Source organism: Pseudorca crassidens, chromosome 6 (assembly GCF_039906515.1).
Source record: "Pseudorca crassidens isolate mPseCra1 chromosome 6, mPseCra1.hap1, whole genome shotgun sequence".
NCBI classification, from domain to species: Eukaryota; Metazoa; Chordata; class Mammalia; order Artiodactyla; family Delphinidae; genus Pseudorca; species Pseudorca crassidens.
This window is the reverse complement of record NC_090301.1, coordinates 9,049,672-9,070,703: the sequence shown is the minus strand read 5'-3', so window position 1 is coordinate 9,070,703 and position 21,032 is coordinate 9,049,672.

The window sequence follows — 21,032 nt, the reverse complement described above, 5'->3', positions numbered from 1 at the left end:
TGAAGATATTTGAAGCCATCAAAGCCTTGCGAGAGGTTGAAGTTGCCTAGGAGAGCAAGTGGGGCAAGATGCGTGTGAGTGTCTACACCAGTGGGCCTCAAACTTGAGGACCAGAGTCACCTGCAGGGCTTCTTAAAACACAGATTGCTGAGCCCCACATCCAGAGGTTCTGACTCAGGAGGTCTGGGGTGGAGGCCAAAGAATTTGCATTTCTACCAAGTTCCCAAAGAAGAAGCTACATCTGGAGTATAGTCCCATTTTACAAAAGGGGCTTTTTTTTTAAATTACAAGCTGAGTATAACCAGTAAAGATAACTCCTTGTACCTTCCAGAGGAAGGAAAACATACTCGAAAAAAAGGCCAAGAACTGACACTTTGGTTTTGGAGTCAAGAAATAAACCCAGACTAAAAAAGAAAATCACCATCATCATCACCTTCATCATCATGGATCCCAAGTACATTTCATTACATTAGTCATTGTGGACCATTTAATGCAGGGCAATAAGTACCGTCCATCTCACAGACATAGGAAGCAAACTTATGGTTACCAAAGGAGATAGCAGGGTGGGGAGTTAAATTAGGAGTTTGGGATTAACAGATACACACTACTATATATAAAATAAACAACAAGGACCTACTGCATAGCACAGGGAACTATATTCAATACCTTGTGATAACCTATATTGGAAAAAAATCTGAAAAAGAATATATATATATATATATATATATATCTGAATTACTTTGTTGTATACAATACAACACTGTAAATTAACTACACTTCAATTATAAAAATGATTTAAAATAAATAAATAAATACCTTCCATGATGCTGCTATGTCTTAGGCCTCCATGTAAGTAATTTTTAAAGAAGCAACCTCAGTGGCTGCTAATCAATGAAATAAAAGTTGTTACAGAACAAGAGATCTAAAGGTAGAAATTCTCTGTCCACTGGGCAATTTCAGTCCTTGACTGAATTTCTTTACCACTGAGGTGATCATGGCCTTTGTCATTGTCTCTCCAGCCCGGAAAATAATTTGGCTGCAATGGCCCTTGGAAGAGACAGATCTCAAAATTCAGTGAAAAGTGTAAAAAGCAAAGACTTAGGAGTCAGCCAGACCTGGGTTTGAGTTCTAGATCTGTAATTTACTTTCAGTGACCTAGGGCACATTACTTCCTATGTGTTTGGTTCTTTATATAAGAAGAAGAATTCTAGGGTGGTTCTAAGAATTAAATTTTTAAATATGTGAAAAGAGTAGACCTCCTGGTCTGTGGTATGTACTCAATACATAATTATTTTTGTCATTATTTCCATTTTCATTGTTTTTTAGAGAAGAAACAAAAAGTTGAAGAGTGTTTACTCAGCTCATAAAGTTGTCAAGGGGTTTTACTAGCTCACTCTAAAATGATAAAACACAAGTTCCCCTAAACTTAAGGGAGGAAGCTTAAGAGAGTTACACAGGAAGTTTAATGGCTTTATACTGCTGTGTAATGAACACCCGTTGCAAGAAAAGAACACACTTACAAATCCCTTGCCACGGCAACCCAGGCTCACAATTCACAAAACGGGGAAATGCAAAGGCAGCTAGCAGAGAATACTAAAGGCAGGCAGAGAACCATGCAAATAGGAAAAAAAAAAAAATTCCAGATCTATAAATAACTGGCAACAGGTCTTTCTGCAGAGAGCACTGGGGCAAAGCACTGTCCCTCACAGTTGAAAAAGAGTTTGATTTCATTTGGAGCAGCTGCAGGTACAGAGACTGAGATGCCCCTGCCATCGGGTAACAGAGTCCCCAGTACAAGGAAGCAGCTACACAGGGCAGAACAGGACAGGACAGTATTCGCATAGGACACACGGAGCAGAATTGAACTGGATCAGGACCAAAGAGAAATCCGGGTGGAACCAGAGAAGGGACAATTCCAGAGCCCTGCTCAGGAGAGTTTTCACTCAAGAAGAAGAATCAGGAGTTCATCTTAGGGCTGTCCATATCCGTTAATTCTTTGGTCATCTTTCTGAAGTCTTGAGTTAAGAGAACCCTCCAGGTAAGATCTCAGACAGCCATGTTGACCAGAGACCATCAGACATTTGCAGTGAAAACTGTAGAATCAATGTGATCCCCAGGGACTGCTTTTGCAATTGTCTTTCTCTATCCATTCACACTCTTTCTTCTTGTAAAAAAAAAAAAAAAGCCTTTTAAAGTGAAGAAAAAATAACTTCAAAGAAGCCATTTTTGCCTTCTCAGATGTGCCGGGTTGTTGGAGAGGAGTGCGGGGATGGAAATCAGCATAGCAACCCTGCCAACAATTTTAACCCTGCCCAGGATAAAAAGAAAAGTCACAGGGTTTCTTTTTGTGCACTGTGATCCTCAAAGATGCTAGAAGATACTGAGTAGAAAGATGTCCTTCAGGATGAGGGGACATATTCATGACGTTTTAACTATGGAAGGATGGGCTCTAAGCTTAGATTGGTGGGCCTGAAGAGAGGTGAAGTGGAGGAAAACATTAACTTTCTAAAGAGGCAGGTGATGGAGAAGAAAGGAACCCAACCTTAACCCTGGAGGCTGGAGCCCTGCACAGAGGGACACACAGGAAGATGCTCCCAGGGTCAGGACCTGACCAAACTCCTCTCTGCTGCTCAAACCTTCAGTAAATTTTGGTACAAGCAGCATCAGGGGAGGTTTTCAACAAGGCAGTGCAGGAGACATACAGGATGCCCAGGGAAGAGGGAAAAGAGCAAAGACGGAAGATTAAAAGGCAGCAGGAAAAATATAAACCTTCCAAGAATATCCAGAGACCTACCTTTTATGGAATAATTAGCCAATATTTATTGATCACCACCTATGTGCCAGTTGCAGTACAGCTGGCTTGTACCAGCTGGTGAAAGCCAATGTGCGCATCTCTTCCCAACTCCGCATCCCGTGATGTCATGTTGGTAGCTTGAAATTGGCCGTGGTGGGAATATTTGTACCATAGGCAAATGCTGCAAATCAGACTTTTGTTCGTTTTTGTTTTCTGGATTTTTGGGTTTTTTTCAGAGAGTTGGTTTACCAGTATACTATTGGCCAACCACTATTTTGTAGAATACGGCAATGAGCAAAACCGTCAAGGTCATAACCCTTGCAGAGCACATGTTCTAGGTGATGAAAATCAAAGAATTAATTAATCGATTAGCAAGCTATTTTCAGATGGTGAATGAGCACTATGAGGAAAATAAGGTAGAGCGATTTGATAGGCTGTGGGAGTTGAGAAAGCTTCCTTAGGAGGGAGCCCTTGAACTGTGACTTAAGTTTTCACGTGCAAAGTCATCCAGACACACTGGAGTCATCCATGGAGTGAACAGCTCTGATACACCTTTGGTTCCTTTTTGGCACATGTTATAGTGTCTACGTGGACTGTCATATGTAATACTCTATTATCTCGCCTAGAAAATTACCAAGGATGATTCACTTGTGCCCCGGCTAAGGCTACACCTCCCACTGGCACACTGGACCCCATTCCTTCTTACCTATTCAAGGGCATCTCTTCTGCAATTCTACCCTCCACCTGCTGTATCATCAGCTTTTCCACTATACTGGGTCTTTCCCAGCAGCAGAGAAACACACTATTATTTCTCTCATCCTAAAAAACAACTTTTCCTGTCCCATTAGCCTCTCCAGCCACTGCCCAATTTCTCTCTTTGCCCTTGCAACAAAATGATCCAAAGAGAGGTGTCTATTCACTTTCTCCAGTTCCTCTTCTCCCTTCTCTCTTGAACCAATGCAGTAGGGCTCTTACTCCCATCACTTGCCAACATGGCTCTTGTCAAGGTCATGAGCCAACTTTACGCTGCTGAATCCAACGGTCAACTTTCATCCCTAATCCTGAAGCGTTTGAAAAAACCAAAAAACCGGCCACTCCCTCCGTCTTACACTTGCTCTTGGCTTCTGGGACTTGACCCTCTCCTGGATTTCCTCCAGGACTGCTTTTTCCAAGGCTCTTGCTGGTTCCTCTCCATCTCCCTGGCCTCAGAAGGAGGACATACCCCAGGGCTCAATTCTTGGACTTGGTCTCTTTCCTAATTATTCCTCAGAGATCTCATCCAGCCTCACAGCTTTTGATACCATCTCTGAGCTAATGATTCTCAAACGTATCACCTAGCCAGATCTCTCACCTGAGCTTGTTTGAATATCCATTGCCTATTTAACATCTCCTCCTGGAGCTAGAATGATCCTTTAGAGGGTGAGTCAGATGTTGTCACCCCTTAGCTTAAAATCCTCCAGGCACTGCTACCTTGCTCAGGGTAAAAGCCACAGTCATCAAACCAGTCTACAGCGCCCCCTCCCTGTACTTCTGTGACTGCCCTAGATGCATTCTAAGACCTGCTTTCGTTGTAAGAGGTTTTGCAGTGAGTACGGGGACCCATGGTCCTGTACTAGTTCAGGTTACCCCAGAGACAGGTGAAGGAAACCAGACTGTGTCCCCCAAATATGCCTCTTTGCCATAAAAATTAGTTTGAGCTGAAGGCAAACCAACAATCAATTTTATAATCCACTACGTCACTCTTTACATGCATTCCTTTGGCAAGAATTAGGAAGGATGACAACAGCAGAGTTTGAGAAACAACTTGTAAAGTTGAATATTGGCATACCCTTGTTAGAATTCTATGCCTAGGTATATAGACAAAAGAACCTCTTGCACATGTGAAGAGTCAATATGTACAATACTATTTTTAGCAACATTGGTCTTAATAGCAAAAGCTATAAACAGCACAAATGTCCATGGTCAGAACAGATAAATAAATTAAGGTACACAATGAAATATTACACAGCTGTGAAAATAAATTTTTCATTTACTCATTTAACAAAAAAAAAAGAAGAAGAAGAAAAAGCAAACACAGAAAAAGCTCTCTCCACCCTCCGCTTTTCTGCCTGAAGATGGGATGTAAGTTCTCCCTGTGCTGGAGACACACTCTTACCAGCACCAGAGGAATCTGCAAACAAACCTTACACTCTCAGCTGCCTCCCATATGTTTACCTTTTCAGGTTGCCACCCTGGGAAGCCTGAAACTGCTTTCCTCTGTCCTGTCATTTCTCTGCAGGTTTTTGTTCTTTGTTGAAGATGCAAGTAAGCCAGCATTGTGAGCCTTCACTTTGAGTTCCTTTTCCTGGAGGTTTCTCCCACATATGAGCCACACGTGTTAATAAACCGTTTTTCTCTTGTTAATCTGTCTTTTTATTACAGCCCCCACTGAAAACTTAAGACGAGTAGAGGTAAGGTTTTGTGACCCCTACAAGGACCTGGGGCAGGTCATCTATTTGAGAAGCGGACTAGAACACACAGGTGATAGAGAGGATGAGATGGGGGAGGAAGAGACAGAACAAATGGCTTGTTTTTGAAAGTATGGACATCAGGGGCTCTGTCCCCCAGGAACTCTCTGAGAAACTGTGGCACACGATTCTGAACTGGCCCGTGAAGTGGGGAGGTGGCAGCACCCATGGGCTCATTCCTGTCCCCCACAGGCTGGGGCTGCCCCCGGGGGCAATAACTGCTCAGAATTTCCAAGTCCTGCTGCTTGCGGCCCAGCCTGCTCCCACGGTGCCCCAGAAATCCCTCAGGCAGAGAAGGGAGCAACCAGGCACATGGGGAGGAAGCTGTGAGATGCTGGAAAGTCTCCCACAGCCTCCGCTGGGGAGGGCGAGGGAGGTCTCAGGTCAGCTACGAGCCCCCTCCAGCCTCTGATGGTTGGGGGCTATGGATAGCAAACATCTGAAAACTTGACTTAAATGCTATTCATGCATATATACACTACCAAATGTAAAATAGATAGCTAGTGGGAAGCAGCCGCATAGCACAGGGAGATCAGCTCGGTGCTCTGTGACCGCCTGGAGGAGTGGGATAGGGAGGGTGGGAGGGAGGGAGACTCAAGAGGGAGGAGATATGGGAACATATGTATATGTATAACTGATTCACTTTGCTATAAAGCAGAAACTAACACACCATTGTAAAGCAATTATACTCCAATAAAGATGTAAAAAAAAAAGAGTTAAAGCAAATAAAGCTATTAGGACAGGTTTCTTGGGGAAAAAATGCTATTCATGGCAATTTCCTTTCAAATATTCCCTTGCCCCATATTTTCCCGACTTTATGTTTCTGTCCCCTAGTTCTTTTACCCTGGCCTTCGTCCCCTGGGTCCACCACTTTCTTCCAATCTTTCTCTCTTTCTCTGGGTGTCTCCTTCCCCCTCTGCTGTGTCTTTACTTCTTTATCCCACCTGAGCCTTCCTTCCCTCAAGCGGAAGACTGCTGAGTGTGTTAAGATCCTCTTCTTCTGCCTCCTTCAGGTTCACCTCCAAGTCAGACCTCCGCGTAGCTCCTCACTGAAGGTCCCTGCAGAGCTTCCTGGAGCCCACACCATTTCCAGTTCTTTGTCTGAGGTTTTATGTTTTTCTTATTTGAATTCGTGTTGTAATGTCTTGGCAGGTGGAGCTCAACCCCTTCCCAGTGGCCTCTCGTGTCCCCGTGCAATTGTTTTGTGTCTGCCCAGCCCTGCTCCCAGGATGGGAGCTTCCTGCTGAATTCTCAGCTGTACCCCCAAGCCTGGAGCTGTGCCTGGGAAATGGTGATACCCAATAAGTATTTGTTGAAAAAATGAGTTAGGTGCCTGTTAGGTAACACTGAGACTGACCCAAAATGTCTCTGGTTCTCTCCTCTTTTTTCTCAGAGACACACTTCAGGCACTCAGAGGCTCTGCCTGTGTGTCAGTGAGTGAGAGAGAGACAGAAAGGATGTAAGTCAGCCAATATGGTGGCCATAACACTTCCAGCCTTGCCTTCCCAGAAGGGCTCAGTAGGCTTTTCCATCCCCTTCTGTTGCTCCTTTGGGAAATCAGCTTCCTCTTCCCGCAGTCCAGTGGAGCTGTCAGTCATGGTGTCTCACTCTGTCCCCTGCAGGGCTGGGCACTTGACCTGAGCTGGACAGTCAGTCCTCCTCAAGGCTTTCCTGCTGCAGCCATCTCTCCTCCTTTTGAATCACCCAAGTGTCTTTTTTTTTTTTTTTTTTTTTTTTTTTTTGCGGTACAAGGGCCTCTCATTGCTGTGGCCTCTCCCGTTGCAGAGCACAGGCTCCGGACACACAGGCCCAGCGGCCATGGCTCACGGGCCCAGCCGCTCCACGGCATGCGGGATCCTCCCAGACCGGGGCATGAACCCGTGTCCCCTGCATCGGCAGGCAGACTCCCAACCACTGCGCCACCAGGGAAGCCCCAAGTGTCATTTTTAAATGGCCACTAGTGGCCACCCCTGTCTGTCGCAGAAGAAAATGAGACCAATTCCCAAGGAGAATTGGAGACAAACAGAGCCATGATAGAGACAAAGGGCCTGAGACAGAAAACAATGGCATCATCCAGGCCCCTGGGTCAGCCACAGCCGTAGCTTCTCACTGTGGGACCTTCTGGGCAGGCTTAAGGTACATATCTTTTCCCTAAGCTTTGAATTGGATTTCTATCACTTTCATGCAAAAGAATCCTAGCCAATATCCCCATGTCTTGCTGCCTCAGATCAGACCAAATTACCTGACTCCCTGCAGCCCCTTCCTTCAATGCAGCCAAAGAATGGTTACATGTGATTCCCCTTTTGGGGCACTGGGTGGTGGTCAGGGCCCTTGGTGAGGCAAAGGGCGGGGGGAGGGCAGTGGAGAAGGGAAGAGGTGGGGAACTGTGCTATGTCATCTTATTCTTCAATTTAAAGCCTGACAATTAATGAACAAGGATTTCTATGTGTGGTTCAGCCCGACCTCTCAGATTCTGCTTTGGGGATCGGGGTTTGAGTCCCATCAACAGTAAAGTGGGACTTGGTTTCCTCTCCCATCGTTCCTTGGGCATGGACCCCACGTGGGGATCTCATGAAGGATGAGAGTGTCAGTGGTCTGCGGGCAGGATTTACCTGCTTCTAGGTGCCCTGGGCAAAGACCAAGTTAACGCTATCTAGCAGCACACACCTTAACCACTAAGTGCCATGCAAGTGTTAGCTGGTCATTATTATTATCATGATCGTGAGCATCAAACTCTAATGTCTTAAATTAAGTGAATAACATCTTATGGAAAAATACAGTTTTCCATATTCCTAGTCACTGGGATGCAGCAGCAGACAAAAACAAACACTGTGATGAAAATCACAGAGCTTATATTCAAGTGGGAAGAGGCAGAAAATGAATAAAAACAATCAGCATGTCAAGTGGTGCTAAGTAGAGAGAAATAAAGGAAAGTAAGGGAAACAGGAAGCAGGAGGAGGTCGAGGAGCTGCGGCTGTTTTACAGAATGTACGGGCCAGCTTTCCTGTTAAGGTAACATCTGAGCGGAACCCAGAGTGAAGCGAGCAAATGAGTGGTGTGAACACGCAGGGCTTCGGTGTAAAGGCCCCGCGGTGAAGACTGATGTGTCTGCTGGGCAGCGGGAAGGGGAGCTGGTGAGATGGCCTCAGATAGGAGGCAGATAGACAGACGGCAGAGGGCCTGGGAGGCTATTTTAGGGCTTTGCTTTAGCATGAAATTGATGGAATTTGTTGGAGGGTTTTGTTTGTTTGTTTGTATGTTTGCGGTATGCGGGCCTCTCACTGTTGTGGCCTCTCCCGTTGTGGAGCACAGGCTCTGGACGCGCAGGCTCAGTGGCCATGGCTCACGGGCCCAGCCGCTCTGCGGCATGTGGGATCTTCCCGGACCGGGGCACGAACCCGCGTCTCCTGCATCGGCAGGTGGATTCTCAACCACTGCGCCACCAGGGAAGGCCTGTTGGAGGGGTTTAAGTTGAAAAGTTTCGTGTTCTGTATCATATTCATGTGAAGCAAATTTTCCTTTCACCTCCGGAAACTCTTCTACCTCCCCCTCTTGCATTTCTCATTTCCTCTTTCTCACCAGCTTTTTCTTGGCTTTTGCTCCTTCCCTCTGTCCGTCCTTCCCCGGGGGGTTCGCTCTTTCCCAGCTCCTCCATATACCTCCCTTCAACCTCAGCCTCTCTTGCTCACATCGAACTTTCTTCTGCTAAACACCCCATAAGCCCATCTGCAGGTCTCTACCATCGCCCTTATTGGCTTCTCTGGCTTCTCCCTTGGGCTGGATCTCTCCCAGTCATTCCTGCTCTTTTCCTCTGCCATTGTTTACCACGCAGAAGCTCCGAGCCACGTCCCTCATCGGCTTACACAGCAGTGAAATATGACTCTGTCTCTGACATTTTGGGCAAAAAGGTATCCTACCAGAAAAAAGAATGCCAGGTAGTGCTTCCTTGGTGGCGCAGTGGTTGGGAGTGTGCCTGCTGTTGCAGGGGACGCGGGTTTGCGCCCCGGTCCGGGAAGATCCCACATGCCGCGGAGCGGCTGGGCCCGTGAGCCATGGCCACTGAGCCTGCGCTCCGCAACGGGAGAGGCCACAACAGTGAGAGGGCTGCGTACAGAAAAAAGAAAAAAAAAAAAGAATGCCAGGTATAAACTCCTTATGCCAAATGCATTAAGTGTCTCACGCACTTTGCAAGTTCGAGCCATGTCGTTAGCATGATCTTAGGGATCACAACACAGGGAAAAGGCAATGGCACCTGCAAGGGGTCCAGGGGGCATGAGTTCTCTGATGTCATCACACCCAGCCTGTCCCAGGCCCTGCACCAGGAAGAAGCTCACTTCTTGCAGAAATTGCTACAAGCAGAGGAAGGACCACAGACTGCAGCCCTTGAGCCCTCCGAGCTGGGAAAATTGTGCATTGAAATTTATAAGCAGTTCTCTGTATCCCAGGAAGTGAGGTCTGAACACACTTTTGGACCAGGCCTGTCCTCTGGTCTGGGAAAACCATCTCCATTGTCACTGAAGTAGGCAGAATTTTGGCCCCCATGACCTTTACGCTCTAGTGTCACAACTGCAATTATTTTGCCTTACAAGGCAAAAGGGAATTTGTAGATGTAATTAAGGCTATTAATCAACTGACCTTAAAATAGGGAGATTATCCAGGTGGACCCAACGTGGTTACATGAGCCCTTGAAAGCGGAAGAGGAAGTCAGAGATATCTGGAACTTGAGAAGGACTCAACACACCACTGTTGGCTTTGAAGATAAAGAGAGCCACAAGGCGAGGAATGCAGTGGCTTCTGGAAGCTGAGAACCACCTCCAGCTCTACCAGGCAGTGAGGACATGGGGACCTCAGCCTTGCCACGACAACTTGGGCGGGGGTGGGGAGGGCGAGGTTGCACCTCCTCTCCCGTTCACCCATCTTTGTTTCTTCCCACCAAATCGATCCATTGATCAATCGATCTACCTATCAGTCTATCTATTGATCACTCTCTTGGGATGAGAACGTTCTCAGGAGATTGACCCTCTTGACACATTTCGAAGTGGACAGGACAGTGTGTGGTGAAAGATACCTACAAGGTTCTACTGCAGACCTCTAGGACTTAGTATTCATCTAAGTAGTCAATGAAACCTTACGCCCCTGGATTAGGAACTCCTGGTTGGCCCCTCTCCACAAGGAGCTGCATTCTGCCCACATCCTAAATGAGGCTGGAAGCAGATTCTTCCCAGAGCCACCCAGTAAGAATGCAGCTGGCCAATACCCTGATTTCAGTCTTATGAGACCCTAAGCAGAGGACCCTGCTGAGCCCAGCTGAGATTTCTGACCAACAGAACTGTGAGATAAAAACTAGTATTGTTTTAAGCCATTAAATATGTGGTGATTTGTTACAGGAGCGACAGGAGACTAACACAGCCCCTCTGATTAGACCACTGTAAACAGGAGATATTTGCCTCACCTCCGCAGTCATGTTCCTTCTAGAGAGGCCTTTCTTTGCTAACTATAGATTGGGTCGACTCTGCACCAAAGCTCAACAGGAAAATCCTCTCCCACCCTCTTTACTCTTGGAGAATTGACCAAGATATTCTTCTACTTCTCCCTTCCTTAAAATATTATATGTGGGGTGGGGGCAAGGTAATTTAAACTTTCCATCAGTTCTAGTGTTGTTGAGGCCAGAAGCCTGATGTCTTAGGGTTCTCCAGAGAAATAGAACTAACAGAATATGTGTGTGTGTGTGTGTGTGTGTGTGTGTGTGTGTTTGTGTGTACAGAGAGAGAGAGAGAGAGAGAGAGATTTATTTCAAGGAATTACTCATGCAGTTATGGAGCTGGCAAGTCCAAAATCTGGAGGTGGGCATGCAGCCTGGAGACTCAGGGAAGAGCCAATGTTGTAGTTCAAGTTCAAAGGCCGTCTTTTGGCAGAATTCCTTCTTCCTTGAGAGAGGTCAGTCTTTTGTGTTATTCAGGCCTTCAACTGATTGGATGAGGCCCACCCACATTATACGTAATACTACACAGCAGTATAAAGAATGGGATGCATCTATATGTGTGGATATGGAAATTGTCCTAAGATACATTATTATGCAATGAAAGCAGAGTACACAACAGTGTTATTGCACAATCCAATGTGTGGTGTTTAAAGAATTCACATGTACTAAATTGTACATAACCACTATGGAAGAACTTTTTTACTTTACACACTTTTGCAATTCTCATTTTTAACCACGTGAATGTAATACTTTTGTTTTTTAAAAGCTTATTTTTTAATGAGAAAAACGATGTGACAGATATAAAACCACTGACATGGAATAATATTACTAAGTGAAAAAAGATTACAAAACTATGTATATGATAATCACATTTCTTTCTTCACACACCTGTAATTATTTCCAAATGTATTTTTGTGCATTAAAAAAAAAATCTGGAAGAATTTGGCCAAAATGTTAATTGTAGAAATCCCCAGTGGAAATTATTTTTACATTTGTTTCTTCAAAGTTTCTATTTTTCTACAAAGGATGTCTTTACCTTAGCACCACTGACATTCGGGGCCAGACAATTCTTTATTGTGGAGGCTGTCCTGCATCTTATAGGATGTTTAGCAGCACCCCTGGCCTCTACCCACTAGATGCCCATAGCATCTCCCAATTGCGACAACCAAAATGTCTCCAGACGTTGCCAAAAGTCCCCTAGGGAGCAAAAGTACACCCTGACCCACCCACAGACCCTGTTCTACAGTAAACGTGATTTATTTATGTAATGAAAAAGTTAAATGGATTGGACAGAAACATTGATGATGGGTGGATGATAGATAGATAGATAGATGACAGGTAGATAGATAGATGATAGATAGATAGATAGATAGATAGATAGATAGATAGATAGATAGATGATAGATATGAGAGAGAAACAGTGGGACATATACAAGATATTCAGAGTAACCACTGGGAAGCAGATCAGTTAAGAAGCTCTTGGGATGTGAGCAGCTGAAGAGATCACTCCACTGAGATTTTCTTCTGACCTTTTTCTAGATTCATCTCAAAGACAAATAAAGACAGTGACTATTCCCCAAACTCACCAGGAGGTACTTATCAAAATGAATCAGGGGCCGCAGCACCATTCTTTGGGGGCTCTGCCCATATTCTAATGATATTGACAAGATAAAAATATTTTTGATACTCCTCTTTGGAATGTATCTTCAAGAATAGATAGCATGTGCTTTTGAATAACTTCAGAGAGGGTTAGTATTTCTTCTTTTTTCTTTTTTTAAGTGAAACTGCTTATAAGAAATAGACAAATTTAATTCTGGGTTCAAGTGTGATGAGTAAGTATGATCAAATTAAATAATTTTGTGTAAGAATAAGCTGTGAGAATAGTTTTAAGCAGATATTTGTTGTTATTATGAGTTGGATTGTGTCCCCAAAAAAGATATGTTGAAGCCCTAATCCCCAGTGTCTCAGAAGGTGACCTTACTTGGAAATAGGGTCATTGCAAATTAGTTAAAATGTCACACATTAGGGCTTCCCTGGTGGTGCAGTGGTTAAGAATCCACCTGCCAAGGCAGGGGACATGGGTTCGAGCCCTGGTCCGGGAAGATCCCACATGCCGTGGAGCAGCTAGGCCCATGCACGACAACTGCTGAGCCTACGGGCTCTAGAGCCCGCGAGCCACAACTACTGAGCCTGCACGCCTAGAGCCCATGTTCCACAACAAGAGAAGCCACAGCAGTGAGAAGCCCGCGCACCACAACAAAGAGTAGCCCCCGCTCGCCACAAGTAGAGGAAGCTCGCGTGCAGCAACAAAGACCCAACGCAGCCAAAAATAAACAAATAAATTAATTAATTTTAAAACAATGTCATACATTAGTAGGGTGGGCTTTTAATCCAATCTGACTGGTGTCTTTGTAAGAGAAGAGAACATCTTGTGGCCACAGAAACACACAGAGAGAAAAAAACATGAAGACACAAGGGGAGAAGACAGCCATGTGAGTACAAGCCAAAGAATGCCAAGGGTTGCCGGCAAACACCAAAAGCTAGAAGAGGCAAGGAAGGATCTCCCCTACAGCCGTTAGATAGCATGGCTCTGCCAATATCATTTTTTTTTTTTTGTAGTACGTGGGCCTCTCACTGTTGTGGCCTCTCCCGTTGCGGAGCACAGGCTCCGGACGCGCAGGCTCAGTGGCCATGGCTCACGGGCCCAGCCGCTCCGCGGCATGTGGGATCTTCCCGGACCGGGGCACGAACCCGTGTCCCCTGCATCGGCAGGCAGACTCTCAACCACTGCGCCACCAGGGAAGCCCTCTGACAACATCTTGATTTCAGACTTCTGGTTTCCAAAACTGTGAGACAATAAATTTCTGTTCTTTTAAGCCACCCAGTTTTGGGTACTTTGTTACAGTAGCCCTAGGAAACTAACACAGTTGTCTACTCAGCATCCATTCCCTTCTTTCTAACGATGCCCAGATTTTCATCTGTGTACTTACCCCTTCTGCACACCAGCCACGTACTACAGAGGAAGTGGTCTACCTCCAATACCAGGTTGGACCCTGATAAGCTCAGACAATCAGCATGTCCCATTCCCTCCCCCATACGTCACTGGTGCAGGGTTGGACATGTGAAACTGGGTCAATCAGAGTGACCCTAAGGACCCTCACTTAGAATGGTGGACAGAGGGATCTCTGGAGAAGGATGTAAACTGCTAGATGTGAAGCAGAAAACATGAAGCCTAAATTGCCTCTGGCAACAGCCATCTTCAGATGCAGCCCACAGGGTGAACAACAGAGCGGAGAACCCAAAGCCCCTGAGTCTTTGGAAATATCTTTAAACCACAAGTTCTGTCTGCGCTGAAACACTCCAATCTTATAATTTAGAAGCTTTATAGTTTAAGCCGGCGCGACTTGGATTTTGCATTCCTCGCAACCCGAAGCTTCTAGCTGACAAGCTGGCATCACAAGGCAGTATGTGCCACCTCAAGCCAGCAAGAGGGTCTTTAAAGAGAAACCTTTGGAAAGCTAGACATGAAAGACACAGGGCTGGAACCACATCCACAAAATCTAAAGATTGGAGGCTGTGGCTGAACTCCTCCTGTGAGTTGTAGGAAACTGGCAGCTTGTAGGAAGAGACCTGACTGTAGTGGGAATGGGAATGCTAATGGCTGCACTTTGAGAGCCTGACAGGACAAGGATGGATGTGCATCTCCCACCGGCCAGGGATGGACTTGCTGAAGGAAGCCGGACCAGGTCTTCTTGAGAGAGAGTCTGCCCGCAAGAACCACATGGGAGTACGGCAGGGGAATGAATCAGAAAGCAGAAGGGGGAGCCTTCCGCTGATAATCAGGTGGCCAGCAGGTGGAGCCATTGCCCACTTTAAGGGAACTGCAGGCGCAAGATACCCAGCAAAGGTAGAATCCCTGAAGAGCCCCCCAAAAAAACTTCCTGGGAAAATAATCCAGCAACTGGGCATCTACCCCACGCAGAGAACATCAGAGCCAAATTACAATGGAACTAGTCAAGCAAAGCCTTTCTTGCCCCTTGCCTCTCCTCCCCTATTCACTTCAGCCCTGCAGAAACCAAAAAGAGCAGGTAGTAAAGGAGGAAAAAGATTGAGTCAGAAAGAAAAACAATCATATCATTTTTCTGCTGGTGTCCAGACTACGGCAGCCCCCAGCTAACGTCAGGGCAAGGATTTAGGTACAATAAAGTATCGAATATTAGAGCAGATGAGACTTTAAGAGGAGTCTTTTCTTGTGATTAAAAACGCCTGGAAAAACTATGGGACCTCCTCGGATTTTAACCAGTTTTAGTGGACTCTGCCATGGCCACATCCCTTGGAATTAACCCCACGCAGGAAGGCTGTGTGTTGCCAATACCTGCTGCTCTGGCTGAGGGCTTTTATCTGACGGGGCAGACATCCGAGCCTTGAGCAAGGCGAACCAGAAGTGCTGCAGAACTCATCTACGGGGAAGCAGTCCGCAGTTAGGGAGGGACAGGAGGCTGCTGGTTAAGTACCACAGCTTCCTGGCACCACAGCTGGGATGGCTCAGTGATACCTGGCCTGAAAACTCACTCCTCATTGGCCCATTCCCTTTCTTATCTCACCTCCTACCTGTGTGTCCTAGGACATTTGATTGCACTCAAATTCTGTCTCAGAGTCTGTTTCTGGGGAGATGCAAACCAAGACACCAGGAAAAGATCAGATGATTTCAAAGAGGAGGTTTGAGTTGTCATGAGGGGACCAAATGGCACTTGCAGCTTATCCATTCAACACATCAGTCCCACTGGCGTTCTGGTTTTACTCATAACTCAGTTTCCTGTCTAAAACCTGGGGACAGGAGGCAGTGGGCGTCTTCCATTCTCTTCCGCATGCTCATCACATCTTGAAATGGAATCTGAATAGAGTCAGATACTCATCACACCACTCTTCCGACTTCTTCCTGCCTGCTGAAACTTCTGCTTCCTCTTATGATGACCTCAGAATGGGACGAACTGTGCATGGGGGGCAGGGCTCACAGGATGTGCAGTTCATCAAGTTGACTGATCTATGTCAGGGATGCTAGCTCTCGTCAGCCCAATAGCCTTACTTACTTAGCTTTTTCATTTTCTTATTAAAGTGTAATTTACTCACAGTAAAATGTAATCATTTTCATGTACAGTTTGGACACTTCTTTTTTGCTTTTTCAATAAATTTGATTGTCAACTATAATTCAATGATTAGAAGAGCATAAAACATACAGTTGCTTGAATTGTCCCAAAGTGAACAAACTTTCAACAAACTCGTACAATTGTATACCCCACCACCTAGGTCAACACAGGCCATCACACTTGTTTATTTTCAACTTTAACCTTTAGGACTATGATCCATCTCAAATTAATTAATTTATTGTGTGAGGTAAGGGTCAGGATTAATTTTCTCCATATGGATGTTCAATTGACCCACATCATTTATCGAAAAAAAATCTTTCTTTACTGATTTGCTGTGGAGCTTTTGCCATAAATCCAGGAACCATATATGTGAGGACAGTTTCTTGACTCTCTTTTCTATTCCATCAGTCTATTTTTCTATTCTTGTACAATCACAAGACGTCTTAATTAGTTTAGCTTTATAGTAAATCTTGAAATCAGATAGTATAAGTCTTCCAGCTTTGTTTTTATTCAGAACTGCTTTGGCTATTCTAAATTATTTGGATGTCCATATAAATTTTCAGAATCATCTCTCAATTACCACTAAGTGACCAGCTAGGATTTTTACTGAGATTGTCCTGAATCTATAGGTAGTTTTAGGAAGAACTGACATATTTAGTTTTGAACATTTAATCTTCTAATCCATAACCAAGGTATAGATCTTCACTTATTTTGTCCTTCTTTAAATTCTCTCAGTAATGTTCAGTGTATTTACTCTAGAAATCTTACATAACTTTCATTAGATTTTCTTCCTGGCTATTTGATATTTTCTGATACTTTCTTAAGGCCAGGACTAGAGTAAGGCAAGAGACGAGAGGAGAATGAATGCTTCCTTAAATTTTAAAAAAATTTTTATTTATTTATTTTATTGAAGAATAGCTGGTTTACAATGTTTCAGGTGTACAACAAAGTGATTTAGTTTTATATATACATATATATATATATTCTTTTTCAGATTATTTTCCATTATAGGTTATTACAAGATATTGAATATAGTTCTCTGTGCTATACAGTAGGTCCTTGTTTATCTATTTTATATATAATAGTGTGTGTATGTTAATCCCCCCCCGCCTCAATGCTTCCATAAATTTTGCACCCTAGATCCTGCTCTAACTTTACCATAGTCCCAGCCCTGGCTGTTCTACATGATACTTAATTAGAATTTTTATTTCTACTAAGTTGTTTCTAATATGTTAAAAATTCATTTGAATCTTGGATACAAGACTTTGTGTCCAGCAAGCTTTGTAGCCCCGACTCTTAACTCCCAGAGAGGAGAATAGGGCATCCATGGCTTAACTCGTGTCTATTAAAGCTCAGTGATATGCAGATTCAGAAGGGGCTGCCCCACAGACTGAAAGAGAATGGAGTGTCTGCCTTTTTAGGCATCTGTGGGCTGTCCTCCAAAGCTCTCTGTTGCATCCCTCCACTTCAGAGTCACGTACCAGGCTGCATCATGGGCAACTGGGGATCCAGGAAGTAGAACCGGAACTGAGAGCCAGGTAAACAGCTGTGGGAGGGCAAGCACCAGAAGAAGAAGCCCAGCTTCTGGAAGTCCACGAAAGCCAGGAGTCTGTCCCCCATCTCCCTATCAACCACCTCTTTATTTTTCCACGCCTAGTGCCCATTACAAATGGGATAAGGGGTGATTCACAAAACTGCCTACAATGTGGCCAGATGAAATTAACATTTAAGGACATTGAAAGGAAAATGGGGACATGGACATAAACTGAAATCAGGGAGGGATGAGCAAAACTGTAGGCAAAAAACCAGGTCACAATCAGGGAAAGTCAAAGGCAGTGCCAGGGCCAGAACCAGACAGAGACTTTAGAGCAGACCCAAGGCTCTGTCTTACAACTTAGAGAGTCAGAATTTATTTTGATGCCATCATCCCTTACCTGGATGACTACATTAGCCTCCTACCTGTTCTCCCAGCTTCTAACTCTGCCCTCTCCCCGCAACCTACTGTCAAAATAGTAACCACAGTGATCTTTTGAAAACACAAGTCAGCCCCATAATGGGGGGAGATATCTACAAGTCATATATGTGATAGGGTCTAGGATCCAGAATATTTAAGGAATTCTTACAACTTATCAATAAAAAGGACAAGTAACCCAATTTTTAAATGGGCAAAGGATTTAAATAGACTTTTCTCCAAAAAAAAAAATATGCAAATGGTCAATAAATGCATGAAACGTTGCTCAACATCATTAGCCATCAGGGAAATGCAAAGCAAAACCACAGTGGAACATCACTTCACGCCCATTAGGAGGACTGTAATCAAAAGACACACAATAAGAAGTATTGGTGTGGGTGTGAAGAAACTGGAACACTCATACTTTGCTGGTGGGAACTTAAATGGGTGCAATTGTTTGGGGAAATGGTTCAAAAGTTACCATAGTGCTTCCCTGGTGGCGCAGTGGTTGAGAGTCCACCTGTCGATGCAGGGGACACGGGTTCGTGCCCCGGTCTGGGAAGATCCCACATGCCGCAGAGCGGCTGGGCCCGTGAGCCGTGGTCGCTGAGCCTGCGCGTCCGGAGCCTGTGCTCCGCAACGCGAGAGGCCACGACAGTGAGAGGCCCGCGAACCACAAAAAAAAAAAAAAAAAAAAAAAAAAATTACCATAGAGTTATCACATGGCCCCCAAATCCTGTTCAGAGGTATATACTCAAGATCACTGGAATACTATGAGGCAGTTAAAGTGAAAAAAGTTACTGCTATGTGCAACAACGTGGATGAATCCCACCAATGTATCGCTGCATCAAAGAGACGAGGACAAATGGGTACAAATTGTATAATTCCGTTTATGCAAAGGTCAAAAACAGGCAAAACTAATTATTTTGGCTCATACCAAAGGTATTAGCCCTTGGGCCTTGGGAATGGCAAGAATCAGAGCCTCCGTCACCACCTGGGCTCTGGAGCTTTCTTTGTCTCTTGTCTCATCCTCTATTGGGGAGTCAGCTTCGGTCTCTCCAAATGTCTTTCTCTACAGTGCAGAAAACATGACCCCCGGTCAACTCTGGACACACGTATTTCCAACTCCCTTACCTGCAACAAGACCTCTCTTCCCTTACTTCCCATTCAAAAAATGCTAGGGAAGACTTCTAATTAGCCAGAGGTTATATTTGCTGACCCCTGGCTAGACCGGCAAACAATAGCATAGGCAGCTCCTACGAGAACCCAGTGGTTGGATTTGGGGAGTGGGAAGAGGTCTCTCTCGAAGGGATTGTGATAGACACACAATTTCATAAATGTCCATGCCATTCAGGCCTCACCTTACCTGGGATTCACTCAACTGATGACTCTGTCCTTTCCAGACCAATAGTTTATGCCTTGTCCTCTCCTGGATTAGTCCACACACACTAAAATGTCTCAAGTCTTGCAGGCAGCTGGGGAAACACTCCTGGGTGTACCCAAGGTGAACTGCCACTCCTTTCTGTTGCTGGCACTAAACCCTCTAGGTGCCCAGTGGCATTCTCTACCTTCAAGAAATCTACAAACCGAACCCTAGCCATGCTTGCCTAGTCAATTTGGCAATACCTACTAAATTTTAAATGTTTATATCTTTGATCTAGCATTTCTGTTTCTAGAAATATTACATCCTATACGCATAGAAAGCCTCTCACAGGTATACAAAAACATGTGCAAGGATATCCATTGCAGTATTGTTTATATAAAGGAAAAATTGTGTTGGAAAGGGTTGAATTCCAAATATCCATCAACAGGAAACTCATTAAATAAGTGATTATTCATAGCCATGATGGAACACTGTACAATTGTTTAAAAAATGAGATCCTAATACTGAAAGAAGTTCTATGTTACGTCAAAAAGCAAATTGCAAAACAATACCTATGGTACAATGATAAAAAAGAAAAAGAAAAAGGTAATAATAATACTATCTGTGTTAGTAGGTGCAGAGAAGAAAAATCTGGGCAATATACACCAAAGTATTAACAATAGTTTTCTGGCACTGAGGGGAGGGGGGAAGGGAGGTGAAGATTTATGAGGGACTTTCATCTTTCAAAGTATATATCTCGGTAGTAGCTGAATTTTTCAAAGAAACGTAAACATACAACAATGATTTGATTTTTAAGAAAGGGTCTTGGAAGTTGGGGAGAGCGTGACAGATGTTGTTTGACTGCCTTTCAGACAGATGTCTTGCGTTCACAAGGTTGTTTAAGAATTCAGACTTATCTCCTTGCTCACTGACCCATAACACAACAGACTAAATGTACGACATGGGAAAATTCTCTGGGACAAAAGACCTTATTCAAGCAGACCTAACAGCCATGAGCTATCTCATAATCGGCAGAGAGACAGACTTCGTTGTGCCTGTGCTGGGCGTGGGGAGAGGCCCGGGTGGGACTGCCACGGGCTGGGAAGGCGACTAACCCTTTTCTCCCAATAGCAGCTCCAGTGGCCTTGGCTTTGCTGTAAACAGTGCTGGGGGTGCCTGGTCTGGTCTGACTGTTGGGGAGACTGGACAGGAGGCCACAGGAGGAGGGTCAGGAAGCTGCTGCAGGGAGTAAGGAAGCCATGCACTTCAGAGGGCTTCAGAGCTGGAGCAATCCCAGAGAAAATGCAGAGGGGGCGATGCACCTTTGGACGACGGGGAAATTGCATATCATTGCAAAGCAGGTCTATGTTAGGGCCACCGGTGTAGAATCTGCATCCTGAGCTTTTCCGGCATGGACAGATCATCTCTGAATCAGATGAGAGTAATAAGAAATCCCTGATTTACAAGCCGTCTTCTGCTTTTCCAATTACGTTGCCATCTAATCCTTATCTCACTTGATCATCCCAGCGTTGGAGGGAGGGAGGCAAAACAACTCTCATCGGTGTGGACGAAGAAAGCAAGGCTCCCACTCATGGTGTCCAGCTCCCTCATCCCTCCCAGAACCCATCTGACTCTACAGATCCCCATAAGCCCCTTTCGGTCTGAGTCACGGTTTAGACTCAAGTGGACCCTCTACCACATATTTTATAGCTATTTTAGGGCATGATTTTTTGTTATCGCCTCTCTCTTTGTGGAAGTAGCTGGCAAAGAACTATTTCCGTATCTCCT